Raw genomic sequence first — 16,792 nt, 5'->3', positions numbered from 1 at the left:
AAAGGCCACTCTAGTGCAATCAATCCACTGAATATTTTATGACTAATTCTCCTGTAAATATCTACTTTGTCTAATGTGGGTCTGTGGGATCTGGTCACAGAGCCCAGATAAGGAACGCCTAACCATTCAGGCATTAAAACCTCAAAGAATTAAACAGGGCTTTATATAAAATGTGTTCTAAATCACTCTCCCTTAAGTAAGCAACCTGTCAGGAGAAACGTTAACATTTCTGTGATGCTCTGGGACCTTGATCATGGGACCTTTGATGGTCAACAACCTTCAGTGCATAGGTCTGCATGAAGGCTTTGCACCCTTCACTGTGAGGAGCATTGTAAGTACAAGCACAGGTTAGGGAGACTGGCCACAGACTTCCACCTGGATACACCTTTCCCGGAAAAAACAAAACCAAGTAGCACACCATCCTCCTCTGTTGGCATCGGCCTCTCGTCAAAGCGCGGTGAAGGGGATGTGGATGCAGGATTTCCAGGTGATGCAACACTGCTGCTTTTCTAAACAGACCCCCGAAGCCGGGACATGAGCTTCCCCAGCCTCACCTGTTCAAAGCCACAGTCGGTGCTCTCTCTCTTGCGCTCTATGATTATATCTAGCAGTATGATAAGCAGGTGATCCAATAGCGCTGCGTCCAGCACGGCAGCCCCTGCGGCAGAGGCCACGGCTGCTCCCCAAGCACCCATGTGCCCCTTCTATTTCTCAGACCTTCTTGCATCTGGGGAGTCTATGGGATTGGGTTCTGTACAGCCAAATAGGGGTGGTAGTTACGTGTGTCCCTCTTAGACGTGGGATTTAACCATCCCAGTCTGCAGCCCCTTCGCCCCTCCTGCAGTGACCTTGTAACTGCGTGTTCCTGATGACTTGCTGCAGTAAAGGACAGCCCGGGGCACTGAGCCCCGACCTGCAGAAGAGCCATCCAACACGCACTGCCAGACGCACACCTTTATGTGTTAAGCTCCGAACGTTTGGGGTTTATTTACTAACCTCTCCAGACAAACGCAACCATCTGGTCAGACGTGCCCTGCGTCTCTCTGTTACTGGGAAACCTGGCATAAAATGCACGGAGGCCCTGCCCCCCATTCAGGACCTCCATTATCGTCCTCACTGCCCATCGGACTGAACTGTTACGCACGCATAACTCTTTCTAATTCTCTCTTTTGTGACAGGGGCTGTTCTTAGCCCCATTTCACACATGAAGAAACTGGGGCTCAGAGACGTTCATTCATTTGCCTCGATACACACAGCTAGCGAGTGAGGCCCCGTGGCTTTACAGCACACGCTCTTGTTCACCACACAGCGCTCCGTCTCCGCCAGCCTCTTGCTTCCGCCCCAGCCATCTCCTGGAGGCTGCGTGCTTCACCTAACTGCATTGCTCCACGGGGGTCCCACGGTGATACCCCTGTCTACACTTGGTTTGACCTGAGATTTATGGCACCCTAGGTTCAGAGGAGGGCAGGGCACGGGATGTCTCAGCAAAGAATGAAACACCATGGCCCCTTGTGATTGGACTTTTTGGGAGACAGTGCTTCTTCAAAACCCAGAAATTCATGACCGTGATGGGAAGCTATCTCTGCAAATAGCCCTGGGAAACGACTGCTTCCAGGTTATTTTAATGCCTTCCTTTGAACAGAGCCCCAGGTATAGAGCTGCCTCCACGATGGATGAAGTTTCTCAAGAAATATCTTCTCCATTACCAACTCATGCTCTGAATCACATTCCACTCTGGCCCAAGAATTCCATCAATGAGCTTTGGTGTTTTATATTTTCGTCTCTGAATTTTTCGGAATTGTTCTAATTGTGTATAAGTAGATAGTACCTTTATAATCAGAAATGAAAGCTATTATCTATTAAAGAGGGACGCACAGGGAGGAGAAACGCTCAACTATTACACCAGCCGTAACAGCGGTTTTTTAGGGCAAACACTCGGACTCCCGGACTGGGGTGGGTTTTACTAGGCTTGGACTGACTTGAGATTTGGTGTCTTCTTTCCCTCGAGGCACAAAATATGCTGGTACCGATCGAAACCAAATCAATCGCACTGACTCGAGCTCTGTAAGCAACAGCTGTGATACTTTTAGAAGTGCGGTGTGGCGGCACGGTCTCGGCAGCAAAGGTTTTATTTTAGAAAGTCTCTTAAGTGTTCAGGTTTGTAAGTATACTCCCATTTCTAGCTTCTGGATCTGGGATGCTTACTTATCTGAGGCTCTCGGCTTGGCTACAGTTTGACAAGAGCGGCCAAAATGAATGTTTTTCTTCCTGGAAGGCATCACGGGTCCTGGGATTTGGAATCACACTCCTCACTCAAATCCCGGCTTCCATATCTTCTCACCTTGGGACCCCAAGCCAGTGAATTACATCCGCCCGAAGTTCAGTTCTGCTGATCCATGAACAGTGGGAAGTAACAGCTCACCCCAGGATGTAGTAGGAATGGGATGAGCTGACATCGGTGGCACGTCCAGCCCAGGGCCTGGCCCAGAGAAGCTGCCCCACGAGCTGCTCACTCCGTCCCTCCTCCCTTCCACACTGGCTGGGGGCTGGCCGTGCTCAGAAGTGAGCCTCTGAAAACACAAGCCAGAAGTTTCCTTCAACACTGTTCCTCAGCATCTGGTTTTGCTGACTGTGTGCTTTTTTGATATCTATCACAATCCTTCAGCTTAATGACTGCAAGACTCAATAACATAACTGGAAGTGCCCTTAGCTGCAGGGCAGCACACGATGGAGAGTAACTACTGTTGTTATTATTATTGTGAAGGTCATTTTTATCTGGGCTTTGAATGCCTGCTCTCGCTTTGACACACAAGATGCAGCATTTATCTTGTAGAACTGGCTGATGTAGTGAGAATTGAGCCAGAAGTCAGACACCCTCCCCGTCCGCACTGCAATCCCCTCCCAGGCCTGACACCGCTTCTTTGGACACAGAATTGCAAAGAACATCACCAGGCAGGTCTCCTCGTACCACTTTGCAGTGACCCAAGTGGATAGATCCTCCGAAACACTGCCATTAGCATTCTCACAGGGTCAGCTGCATGCTCTTTCTTTTCTTTTCTTTTCTTTTTTAATTAAAAAAATTTTTTTTGGCTCAGTTGGGTCTTCATTGCAGTGCGCAGGCTTCTCACTGCAGTGGCTGCAGAGCACGGGCACTAGGTGCGTGGGTTTCAGTAGTTGCAGCACATGGGCTCAGTAGTTGTGGCTCGTGGGCTCAGTAGTTGTGGCACACGGGCTTAGTTGCTCCATGGCATGTGGGATCTTCCCGGACCAGGGTTTGAACACGTGTCCCCTGCACCGGCAGGCAGATTCTTAACCACTGAGCCACCAGGGAAGTCCCCTGTCTTCTCTTTTAAGTTACTTTTAATTTTCTCTTGGGTATTCATACCTTTTGACTTAATATGTTCCCCAATCCAAATTCTACTCATTGTAGTGTTCCCCAATTCAAGATCCAGCCTCTCCACTGCTGGTCTTTAAGGAACCCTGGAGTCGTGGGAAAGTCGGGAAGCTTGGGCCACCATCCCAGACACTAACGAGGCAGCTCTGTGGCTTCTCTGGGCCTCAGTTCCCTTCCTTGCACCCCAACGGGCTCGGGGCTCTCCCAGCATCTGCTCTGTGTTCGGGACGTGGCATGGGAAGTCCGCTCCTGGTTTCTAAATCTTGGCTCTGGCCCCACTTACGAACTCTGTGACTTGGGACAAGCTTACTTAACTTCTCAGAGCCTGTGTTTACCCATCTGTAAAATGGGATCAAGGAGCTTACTTCACAAACTATGTGGGGACCCTGAATGGTATGACGTAGAGAAGGTTCCCAGCACAGTGGGAACTACTTTTCTTTTAATCACAGACTTCAAAAAAATTCTCATCAAAAGAGCTCTATTCAAGTTAAGACACGTTTTTTATAAACCATAACCACTCTTGGACAAACCCATAAAAAGATAACTATGAGCAAATCAGTTGTTTAAGGTCTCAGAGTCCAGCTCCGCTGGATCACTGTTTCACTCAGGCTTTTTTCAGGTGACACTGTCCTCTGTAATGTCAAGAGCAAAGAGAGCAAAGATAATGCTGTTTTGTTTTCTGGTTTCTGGGTTGTTTTTTTTTTACTTATTTAATTTGAAAAAATTAGAAAAAGATAAGTTTGAAATTAGAGCAGGTAGCACACAGGAAGCAAAGAAACTAAAAAGAAAAATCCAAATAGGTAAAAACAACTCAGTCATAAAAGTACAATTTACAGTCTCACATATCTCATAAAAACAAACAAAAACACAAAATGTCTTTCCTGCTAGATTAGACTTCTTGATCTCTCCAGAAAGGGGACAAAAAGCAACTAGTGATGTGAGATTAAAATCAAACATAACTGTTATTCACCCCAGCAACATTTAAATAAATGGCCCACAGGGCCTCAAACGTGAAGTGTGTGTGCTGTGAGAACCCGGACACATAATTTAACTTTTCTAGGACTTGGTGTTCCCCTTCTGTACAGTTAGGTGCTAGGATTCAACGATTTTTAGGGTCTTTTGTTACCTAAAGTTCTTTGTCTACGTAAATGCTTATGCAAATTTAATTCACCATCTTGTCTGAACACCGATACTGCACCTGTTTTATAACACCTGTCAAGGAAGCATGTTCGTGTAGATAATTTATAAATTTGTAAATGCCCAGGGGCAATAATACCCCTTGCATTTCTAAAGTTATCACTTCTGTATCAGGAGACTTTATTTTTCCTTTCCAAACAAATAAAAATCTGTTCAGCTAGACCTCAAACAGAGACGTGATTGTTTTCTTTTCCATTGAAAATATAGCTTCTATAGCATTATTTGCCTTTCTGGGAATTTCATTAGATTTGGAGGAAAATCACACCCCGTAAGACTGGAGTGTAGCACGTGTCGATTGTAATCAGAGGTCCCAAGTCTCCCAATATTCAATTATGTTTTTGTTTCTAAGAGTGAAATCTGACTTTAAAAAACCACAGAGTAAAAGCCCAGGGATGCCACAAAGCAAGGCTTTGCTCCCCCTGAGCATTTTATTTGTTTTTTCACAGTATTTTTTAATTCTTGTGGAATGAAAACTGCACCAGAGCCATGAAAGAGTTCATGTGAACAGGAAATCCCCCTCATCACAAAGAAGGTTGATTCTCAGCTGGAAACAAATATAAAGTCAGAGAAAAATATTGGTGAAGTTTCTGCCATGAGTCAAGATGGCTCCAGTTGGCTTGAGGGTTTAGTTTAAAATTGTCATTTTCTGGAACCTCCAGGCTATTTGGGGGGCGGTGTCAAATCTAATCAACAATTTATAAAAGCCTGTTTAATCCCTGTGGTGTCATTTTATGGTAACTGGAGTGTGGGATTTAAAACTTCCTGTGTGGAGGAAAAAATGTGAAGAAAGCGGAGCTCAGGTTCCAAAGAATCTTTTCCTCAGTGTGGCTGGGGCTACCCTACCCTGGCTCTCCACTGCGGCAAAGACCCCAGCAGACAGGTGAGCACGGAGCCATAGGCAGAAGGGGCCCTGGTGGACTGGGGATGGGGAAGGGGTCCCCTGGGCTTAGAGGGGAAGGAGCTTGTATGGACCAGGCCACCAGTAGCTGGTGTAACCCCACTCCTGGGGGCACGGCTCAGCCACACACTTATTCCCCGTTTCCTTGTGTTTCCCCTAGCAATGCCCATCAGCATCCTTCCTTTCCCCGCCTCACCAGGATTTCCACAGCCTCTGCCTGCATCCTCAGCCCCTTTAAAGGCTTCACATTCAAACAGAATGAAAAAACAAACAAAAATCCAAAACACTTTGCTGTTAATGATGGAGAAGGATTAAAGGATGGAGGAGGATTAAAACACACTCCCTCCTGTTTTTAAGAGCAGAAATAAGACAAGGACGCCCACTTTCACCACTTCTATTCAACACAGTACTGGAAGCCCAAGCCAGAGCGTTAGGCAAGAAAGAGAAATAAAAGGTATCCAAATTGGAAAGAAAAGAAGAGTTATCCCTGTTTACAGATGACATGATCTTATATGTTAGAAAATCCTAAAGATTCTGCAAACAATTAGAACTAATAAAAGAATTCAGCAAAGTTGCAGGATACAAAATCAACACACAAAATCAGTTGCATTTCTATACATTTAGAATGAACAGTACAAAAAGGAAATTAAGAAAACAATTCCATTTATAATCACATTAAAAAGAATATAATACTTAGGAATAAATTTAAATTTTTCCAAGGAGGCAAAAGACGTACACTGAACACTACAAAATGTTGCTGACAGAAATTAAAGAAGACACAAATAAATGCGAAGACATTCAGCGTTTATGGATTGGAAGATTTATATTAAGATGTCAATACTAACCAGATGTAATGCAATCCCTAGCAAAATACCAACACCATATTTTCTTTTGCAAACATTGAAAAATTCATCCTAAAATTCATATAGAATCTCCAGAAACCCTGAATAGTCAAAACAATCTTGAAAAAGAAGAACAAATTTGGAAGACTCACACTTCCTAATTTCAAAACTTACTGTAAAGCTACAGTAATCAAAACAATGTGGTATTGGCATAAAGACAGACAAAAAGACCCACAGATTAGAACATAAAGCCCAAAGATAAACCCATGCATATATGGTGAAATAATTTTCAATAAGAGTGCCAAGACCATTCAACGAGGAAAGGACAGTCTTTCCAACAAATGGTGCTAGGAAAAATGGATATCCACATGCAAAAGAATGCAGCTGGTCCCTTAACTCATACCATATACAAAAATTAAAACAGATCAAAGACCGAAGTGTAAAAGCTAAAACTATAAAACTCTTGCAAGAAAATATAGGAGAAAAACTTTAAGACATTGTATCTGGCAATGATTTCCTGGTACGACTCCAGAAGCAGACAACAGAAAAAAAAAAAAAAAGATAAATTGGACTACATCACAATTAAAAAACATGTGTGCCTGAAAGGACACAAGCATTTGAGTGAAAAGGCAGCCCACAGAATGGGAGAAAATATTTACAAAGCATGTATCTGATAAAGGATTAATATCCAGAATATAGACTGAACTTCTACAACCTGACAACAAAAACAAACAACTAGATTTAAAAATGGTCAAAAGACTTGAGTAAAAATTTCTCCAAAGAAGATATACAAGTGGCCAACAAGCAAATAAAAAGATGCTTCACGTAAGTAACCATTAGAGAAAGGCAAATCAAAACCACAATGAGATACTATGTTGTACCCATTAGGATGACTATTACCCAAAAAAACCACACACACACACACACAAACCCCAAAATAACAAGTGTTAGCGAAGATGTGGAGAAATCGGAACCCTTGTGAACTCTTGGTGGGAATGCAAAATGGTGCAGCTGCTATGGAAAACAGTATGGCAGTTCCTCAAGAAATTAAAAATAGAATTACCATATGACCTAGCAATCCCACTTCTGGGTATACACCCCTAAAAACTGAAAACAAATATCTCTTTCAAAGAGATATTTGAACTTGCATGTTCGGAGAAGCATTATTTACCATAGTCAAAAGGCAGAAGCAGCCCAACTGTCCACGGACAGATTAACAGATAAACAAAATGTGGTATTACATGCAATAGACGATTATTCAGCCTTAAAAAGGAAGGAAATTCTGCCACGTGCTACAATATGGTTGAACCTTGAGGACATTATGCTAAGTGAAATAAGCCAGTATTTCATGTGGTAAATACATAGCATTTATGCTGTATGAAATAAGCCAATAAACAAGACAAATACTGTATGATTCTACCTATATGAAGCATCTAGAGTTGTGGAAATCAGAGACAGAGAGTGGAGTGGTGATTGCCAGGATCTGGAGAGAGAGGGACGGAGAGTTATTGTTTAGTGGGTATTTCCGTTCGGAAAGATGAGAAGAGTTCTGTGGATGGAAGGTGGGGATGGACGTACAGCAATCTGAATATACTTCATGTCGCTGAACTGTACCCTTAAAATGGTGAAGATGGTAAATTTTGTTATATTTTACAATTAAAAAAGAAGGGAAAAAAAACTATAACCAATCTATTAGTTGAAATTCTTTCTTTGTTAAAGAATTTGATGGTCCACCAGCAATACAGGCTTACAAATAAGCGAGAAGATAGTTAAAGGTGGGGTGGGGTGGTACATGTGCGCCTTCACACCTCCACTGCCGCCCTTCACCCCTTTTCCTATTTCATCAACTCACTGCAAAGAAATTATTGGTAGACTTGAGGGCACAGAAAGGATGGAGGTTTGAGAATGCCTAGGAAAGTGAACTATAAACGAACTATAAACGTCACAAAAATATTTGTGTTAAGTATTTCTATTTCAGAGGGAAATTGTGAAACCAGATTTCCTGAGCATTTCTCCACAGCTGTGGTGGGAGCCAAGCTGGAGGCTCGGACAAGGGAGGGTGGGGGGAACACAGGTTCCCGGATGCACCAACTGTCACACCCACCTGCACAACGGTGGGTCACGTGATGGAAAGTTCCTCGGCCTGCTGACTCGGAGAATCAGGCTCTGTCCATGGATACACCTGGGGCCAAACTGTTCCAGCCCTGATTAGCTTGACCTTGAGCAGGTCACTCATGCTGTCCAAGCTTCCATCTTCCCAGTGTCAAATGGGCATAAGAAGAGTACCCATCTTCAGGATTGGTGCAAGCACTTGAAAAGACAGTGCATGGTCTGTGCGGGGTACGAGACATGCACAGACTCAATAAAGGTCAGCTCTCACCATGATGCCCAGTTCAGTCAGTCCTCAGTACTCTATCAACAAAATCAAGTGGTCTCTTCAGCCCCAAGGCCCTTCTCCATCAGACTCAGAAACCGTGTGTTAGAGGGCGCCAGATGAGTCCCAACTATCAGAGGGGCTCTGTCTGCGGGGAAGATAAGCAGTTAAGAGGAATGAACCAGCAGCAACCCTTGAGCTGCAACATTTTCAGACTCCTGTCACCAGATCAAGAAACATAAAATTCTGCACTTATGACCATCCTGCTCCATGAGCTAACCCTAGGACAACACCTCCATACCTCTGCTATAGACAATGTCACCCTCTCCTGGATTTAGATATACTAAAACGGCTAACTGTGGGGTTGCAGCTCAAAGCTCTCTTAAGCTCCAGACCCTGGAATCAGTCTCCTTGACACCTCCGCCTGAGTTCCCACTGTCACTGCAAACTTAACACATACAACAGGGGACTCTTCAGTGTCACGCCTTTTCCTCCCAGGTTTACCATCTCCTTCAATGGCACTCCCGCTAGCCCGAGTGGTCAATGCAGGAAGCCCGGGGCCATCCCGGATGATTTCCTCCTTTGCACACCTCACAGCAAATCCATCATTGAGCTCTGCTGGGTCTTCTCTAAACAGTGCCTCTGATTCTTCCTGAGAACCCACAGCCGCCCTCTGAAGGATTATAAGACTCTCCCATCTGGTCCCCTCGAGGCCACTCTTGCTTCACTGAAACCCTTTCTGTAACCAGCAGTCAGGGTGATCTTTTTAAGATAAAATCCTATTACAATTGGCTCCACTGAGTGCAGGTGTTGTCACCCGTCCTCTTGAACAATCCCAAGGTTCTCTCCTCCTTCAGTGCCGGGCTTCGGGGGTTGGGAAGGGGCAGGCGTTGCTGGAGCCAGTTCAGATGCATTACGTAAGCTGAGTTCAGGAACCTGAGCTCTGCCCTCACCAGTTTTCTGTGAGAAAAAAGAGCGGAGCCTGCAGAGACCTGTGAATCCTGCCCCTGCGTGACAGCAGCGGTTCCACGGGACAGAACCTCAGGGTTTGAACGGAGGAAACTCCAAGGTCATGGTGTTGGTCAGGGGGAAAGCAAGGGCAGGACCATGAGTTTTCTACAAAGCTAAATCTATTCTTTTAATTACATGTATATATTATTTTATGGTATTTATGTAATATCATAGAATCTTTTTTATTATTTTTAGTGTCACACTCCATGATGTTATTTTTTTTTTCATGATGTTATTTTTAATAGGCTGTGATCAGAATCTGCATTTTTAGGAATTCGGAAGTTCTATTACTCATCTCCCAAATCCAGTCATTTGGTCTCTAGCACTCCCTGAGGCAGCAGAAGGAGAAGCTGTGGTTGGTTAAGGGCTGACTCTCCAGGGACCCCGGCACCCAGCGCTGCTGGTTTAACAGACAGCACACCTCCAAACCAGCAGTCGAGATCCACCCACTTCACCTGTCATTTCTTTAAGCCTTCGGCTCCCATTCTCGGCTTCCTCCACTTCTGGGCGGGTGGCGAGGACTCCCTGCCCTGAGAACAAGGCAGGAGGGCAGGAGTGAGGTGATTCCTATCGGGCGCTTTGACCACAGAATAACTACTCACCACCGAGAATGCCTGACTCTACTTCTGACCATGTGCACTGGTCACACTTCCTGCATATTTGATCATTTTCCAACTTTACATCCTGTTATGGGTTGAATTATGTGTCCTGCAAAAGATCAGTGGGGTTCTGATCCCCAGCGCCACACAGAATGGGCCCTTATTTGGAAATAGGGCCTCTGCTGCTTTCATCAAGATGAGGTCTTTAAGCCCATAATCCAGTGTGACCCGGGTCCTTATTAAAGGGGCAAATTTGGACACAGACACGTGCAGAGGGAAGGCCATGTGCGGACGGAGAGGGAGGACATCACCGGAGGACGCAGGTGGAGACTGGAGCCCTGCGTCCACAGGCTGAGGATTGCCCAAGGCCACCAGAAGGTAGGAGAGGGGCCCAGACCGGTTCTGTCCTTGGCACCTCCAGAGGGAGTTAACGGCAGCTCTAATACACCTTCGTATTTCCACAAAGAGATGCTCTGGAGATGTGATGGGTGTGGCTAAGGGTGTAGGTCCTGGCATTTGACAGAGCAGCTTTGAATTTCGGCTCTTCCATTTTCACGCTTTGTGACCACAGACAAGTTACTTAACCTCTCTGTGCCTTGGGTCTACGATCTGAAGAAAAGAGGGAAAATAAAACCACTTCCTGTGTCCCAAGGGACAACACAGGGGGTAACCACCTCAAAGGCGCTCGGTGCCCCTGGCTGGTGTGCTCCTCAGCTAGACCTTGAAGCCCTGGTCAGCGGACGCTCACGTCTCACGTGGCCTGTGGCGAGCTCGGTGGCGTGTGGCCCGTGTGGTCGCACAGGCCCTGCATTCAGGAAGGCCCTACTCTTGGTTTAACGCTCTGACACCTCCTTGAAATTTTTCATAATTTTTGACCAGGGCGCCCCCATTTTCATTTTGCATCGAGCCCTGCAAATTATGTAGCGGTCCTGCCTGGCCCCTCAAGTCACGCACGTGGGTTGAAACTTGTCTGTCACCGGGGTTTGCAGGGCGGCGCCCTCTTCCGGAGGACGGAAGCAACTCTCCCGGGTCTGGAGCCTTTATTAGCTGTAAGCATCCCAGTCCCTCGGCCCATCCCACCCATCCTTCTGGAGGCTGCATTCAAATTTCCAAATGTCTTTATCTCTGTCTTAAAGTTGAGCACTGCATGTACTTAGACTTAAAAGAATCTCTCTTGCAGAAACTTTTTCCAGGGTTCGGGGAAAAGAATCAAGAGAAAGAGCTTCCAAGGCTCGTGCTCTTCCTGATTCCACAGCACGGCCCCCGCGCCCTGGGCTGGAGCAGCCAAGCGGGCAGCATCTCCTGCAGGAAGCTGGAAAGCTGCCTCACAACAGGCGTACTTTTATTTTTAGCCCAAAGGGATATTTTGGCCCTTTAGTCACCCCGCCCAAGCTTCACGATTCTTTGTGCCTTCATTATTTAATTCAACAAGTTTTTATTAAGTACCTGCTATAGATATGCCAGCACTACTCTGGGGACAAACCAGACGAACCCCCGACTTGCCCAGCGCGTGTCAGGTGCAAACTGATGCCGGGAGAACAGAGGAGGGCGTGGGTCGATTTGCTGTTTTTCACGGGGCGGTCAGGGACACCGTCTCTGCAGTGATGCTCGGGAGAGACCAGAAGCAGTGAGGGCGGGTCACGTGGGGATCTGGAGGGGACCCATCCCTGGCTAAGGAGGAGCCGGACAGGGCTGGGACGGGGGCAGGCTTACCACCTCTTGGGAGGGCGGGAGGGGAGGGGAGACGGGTGCTGAGCCCTGGCCATAAAGGGACTTGCGGGCTGTAGAGAAGGCTGTGGGTTTTACTCTGAGTGAGATGAAAACTGGAAGGAGAGGCACTGACATGTTTTTAGAAGTCGGCTGTGAGTACCCCGTGGAGAGAAACACTGCAGGGAGGCAAGAACAGAGCAAGGCCATGCGTCAGGTGGACACTGCAGGATTCCACGTAAGAGACGATGGGGGCTTAGAGGTGGTGGCAGTGGGCGGGCGACATGTGGACAGCTCAGGGATACTGCTTGAAGGCAGAGCTGATCACACCTGCTGAAGGACTGGATGCAAGATATTGGGGTAGGGGGACAGTCCATGGTGTTGAGCCTGAAAACCTGGGAGAATGGCACTACTGGATACTGGGGAAATGAGAGGAGGGGGCAGGACCAGGCGGGCAGGACAAGGAGTCCGCTTGGGACACATCCAGTCTGAGATTCCTACGAGCCCACCGAGCGGAGATACCCAAGAGACCACTGGGCACCCAAGAGTGGCTGCAGTTTCGGGGAGGCTTGACTTGGAAACCATCGCGCGCAGGTGGGATTGAGAGCAGCAAGGCTGGATGAGATCGCCTAGCGGAAGAATCAACTAGAAGAGACCAAGGACTAATCCCCAAGGCACTCGATGGTCAGGGATTAAGGAAAAGGCAGGGGGGCTTGCAAAGGAGGCTGAGAAGGAGCCCCCAGAGAATCAGGAAAAGCGAGAGAAAGTGTGGCGTTGAAAGCCAAGGATTTTTAAGAAGGAAGAGCGGGTACCTGTGTCTGATGCTACTGGAAGACGGAGGGAGATGGGGACCAAAAACTGGCCACAGGATGTGGCAACGTGGAGGTCACGGGTGCCCCTGACAAGGTCAGATGGGGTTACAAGACCTTGATGGGAGTGGGTCTAGGAAAGAATGGGCGGGGCAGTGGGGACAGAGAACACACCCCTGAGAAAAGGGAGGAGTGGGAGGCAGGTGTGGGGTCAGGGGAAGCTTCTCTAAAGATGGGTGATACGACGGTATGACTGTACCTGGACAGAAGTGAGTCGGGAGAGACGCCAGGAAACTGGTGATCCAGGACACAGAGGGAGCCACTGTGGGAGGGATGTCCTCGAGTATGGGGAAAAGTTGGGGTCCACTGCACCAGCGCAGGGGTGGACCCCAGAGAGGAGGACAGACGATCTATCCATCGTGGCAGGAGGGGGACACAGAAGGTACATCCAGGTGCAGGTCTGTTGGTAGTTTCAGGGCAGGAGTCATGGAAGTTCTTCTAATTCTAGCATCTCAGTGAAATAAGAAGTAAGGTCATCAACTGAGAGTGAGGAGGGCGAGGAGTGCGTGGGAGGTTCTAGAAGGGAGGGATCAGCATGAAATAGTCCGGGGCTTCTTTTTTTCCAAGCCCATTAGTGGCCTGTGAAATCGATTTAGACGGTCACCATCAGCACACTTTAAGTAAATGAAATAGGATAGGATCAGAGAGAAGGGAAAAGGAAACATCAGAGCAGTGTTAGTTTCTGAAACTTTATCTCCCGTATATATGTGAATGTGATTTTTTTTTTTTTAAGTCTGTCAAATCTGATCTGAAGAGGACAGCGGACGGACTGATAAATGGAACAGGAGCCCTTGAGATCAATGGCCACAAACCCTCAACGCGCCCGTGGTTTTCCAGCCTGTCTGCCTGCCTGGTGCAGACACAGACCAGGGTTTGGATTCAGTCAGGGGAGTCCCCTGAGAGAGACAAGAAAATTAACGTTTATGCAAAGGAACAGCTATAACCCCAGACCCCGAGATCCAGGCTGAGAAGGACACAGGTGAGGATGTGACGTGGACGAGGGGCAGTGACCAGGTGGCAGGGTCAATGGATTGTAGAGCATGGTTGTGGCCAAGCCAAAGCAACGCTACAGGAAAAACAAGATTCCACATCCCCTCCTCGAGACAGAGGGCAAGGCGGATCGGGTCCCCTCACCGTCCATTCGAAGACCTTTTCTGTTAAACGTTAAGTTTATTGGAAAATGCTTTATCAGTCAGAGGGTTTTCTCCTTGCTTCTGTGCTGGGTTTTCACATGGTGTGTAAACGTGCTTGAAGTCAAATGGCTTAATAGCTTGGTCCATTTTCCTAGCACTCACCAAAAAATGTTTCCTCAAAGGCAGTTTTGCTAAACTACATAATACTTAATCATGCAGCTGTATAAGGACCTTCAGTTCAGTCAAACTTTAACGACTACTTTGCCATAATGCATTGATTTTTATCTCTGTTTCTAGAATGCTGTTTAATTTAGAAAAGCATCAAAATCTTTGAGAACTACGAAGTCTTGGTTCTTATGCCAGGCTCTTTTTCTCTCTCTGGAAGAACTGAGTACAGCTTACCCTGAAGCCTCCCATACTTTCACGGGATGTATCATCTTTCATGGGATGTATAGAGAATCCCACAGAACAGTAAACAACAACTAAGACCCAGGACTTTAAATGGACTTATGGAAAAACAGAAGTGAAAATGCTACATTTTCAAACTATTCATTTTCTTTTACCCTTACAGTTGATCATTTTTTTCTCTTGCAATTCTTATTTTAATGGTTTCTTGATACTTACACGAAATGAAAAATACCTTAGGAAAAAACTAAGAAATAGATATTTCTACCTTATATCGATAGTTAAAATTAGATCTGGTGATAGATCTCTTGAGAGCTTGAATCATAATGTTTAAAATCTCATCTCAGAAATACTTGAAAATGATGTGACCTACAAGGGCTTAATTTCCAAAATACAAATAGCTCATACAACTCAACAACAGAAAAACAAACAACCCAATCCAAAAATGGGCAGAAGACCTAAATAGACATTTCTCCAAAGAATACAGATGGCCAATATGCACATGAAAAGATGCTCAACAGCACTAATTACTAGAGAAATGCAAATCAAAACTACAATGAGGTATCACCTCACACCGGTCAGAATGGCCATCATTAAAAAGTGTACAAATAACAAAAGCTGGAGAGGGTGTGGAGAAAAGGGAACCCTCCAACGCTGTTGGTGGGAATGTAAGTTGGCGCACCCACTGTGGAAAACAGTACGGATGTTCCTCAGAAAACTAAAAATAGTTACCATATGATCCAGGAATCCCACTCCTGGGCATATATCCAGACAAAACTATAATCCAAAAAGATACACGCACCCCTACGTTCATAGCAGCATTACAGCCAAGACATGGAAACAACCTAAATGTCCACTGACAGATGAATGGATAAAGAAGATGTGGTATGTATATATATATATAAACACACACACACACACACACACACACACACACACACACAATGGAATACTACTCAGCCATAAAAAACAAAATAATGCCATTTGCAGCAACATAGATGGACCTAGAGATTATCATACTACGTGAAGTCAGAAAGAGAAAGACAAATACCATATGATATAATTTATATGTGGAATCTAAAATATGACACAAATATCTATGAAACAGAAATAGAATCACGGACATAGAGAATAGACTTGTGGTTGCCAAGGGGGAGGGGGTTGGGGGAGGGATGGAGTGGGAGGTTGTGGTCAGCAGATATAAGCTAGCATATACAGGACGGATAAAAAACAAGGTCCTACTGTATAGCACAGGGAACTATATTCAATACCCTACGATAAACCATAATGGAAAAGAATATTTTACAAAGTGCATATGTATGTATAACTGAGTCACTTTGCTGTACAGCAGTAATTAACACAACATTGTAAATCAACTGTACTCAATTAAAAAAAAAAATCTCATCTCAGACCACGTGGTACTGTCATGTAATTCTGGCTTCTCTGTCTCAACTCTTATTCCAGCTGCTGGGTTCTCAGAAGAGCAGATGAGTGGACTCCTTATCACGGGAGGGTCTGCAGGTTGAATTGCAGCCCCTGGTAGCCATGGGTTTCATTCATCTCTGAAGCCTCCTGTGATTGGCTAGTTTGAAGCAATTCACAAGTCCATGGTCTTACGCTTCCACTGCGGGGCTGGTGCAAACTACCAGAACTGGGGGGGGGGGGGGGGGGAGGGTGACTACAGCACAGAAAAGATGGAAGGTGCAGGTACGAATGCACTCAGATGCTTAGGTGTATTTAGTGACTGGCCGGGACAGTGAGGATTTATGTTGTTGTCTCCTGACAGGATTAAGAAGCTCTTCAGATCTTAAAGTTCCCTGAGGTTCTCAATGTCCCCTGTCCTACACCTCATCAGTCTTCAAGGAACTGGGAGCCAACAGTGGTAGAACCCAAGGGCTAACTATGTCCACGAAGGCTCTTTGCATAGTTACAGGCATCCTGTGATTATGTTGACTATTTCCAATAAGATCTGAGGGCATAAATACCTGCCGCAGAACTGAGGGAAATCAACATGGTGAGGAAGTTTCAGAGATGGTTTCTGGTGAGCCAGTGTGACCACCATGGGCCGGTAAGCCGCACACATTATCCCTCACAGCAGAGGGTTAGCAAGAAACTCCTGTGCGTCGCACCATCCCAAGAAATGGAGGAGGGACCACCTTCCAACCACCCACCCTGCCGGCTTCTGTGGGGCTGAGAACAAGCGTCCCAGGCCAGGTCTGCGCGGGTCCCCGTGCGACTTTCAAACACATCTTCCCTCCCACCGCCGGCGCCCCTGTCTCTGCGGGAGGACAGCCTTCAGGCTGACGGGCCCTGCTCGGACCGCGTGCAGGAGCCAGAAGCGCTTGGGGCGGCCCTCGGCCAAA

General features: G+C 46.3%; 1 protein-coding gene and 1 long non-coding RNA gene across 9 annotated transcripts in view; one reads left to right on the top strand and one right to left on the bottom strand.

Moving 5' to 3' along the window:
• RIN2 (Ras and Rab interactor 2) overlaps positions 1-16,792 on the bottom strand; it is a 225,527-nt gene that overhangs the window by 198,561 nt on the left and 10,174 nt on the right. The gene's annotated exons all lie outside the window — the stretch shown is intronic.
• On the top strand, positions 10,335-15,815 carry LOC137207455 (uncharacterized). The gene is made up of 3 exons (XR_010935094.1): positions 10,335-10,693; positions 13,625-13,870; positions 14,322-15,815. It is a non-coding gene; the product is annotated as an uncharacterized lncRNA (long non-coding RNA).

This window comes from Pseudorca crassidens, chromosome 15 (genome assembly GCF_039906515.1).
Source record: "Pseudorca crassidens isolate mPseCra1 chromosome 15, mPseCra1.hap1, whole genome shotgun sequence".
Lineage (NCBI taxonomy): Eukaryota > Metazoa > Chordata > Mammalia > Artiodactyla > Delphinidae > Pseudorca > Pseudorca crassidens.
This window is presented reverse-complemented; position numbering and strand designations above follow the sequence as displayed.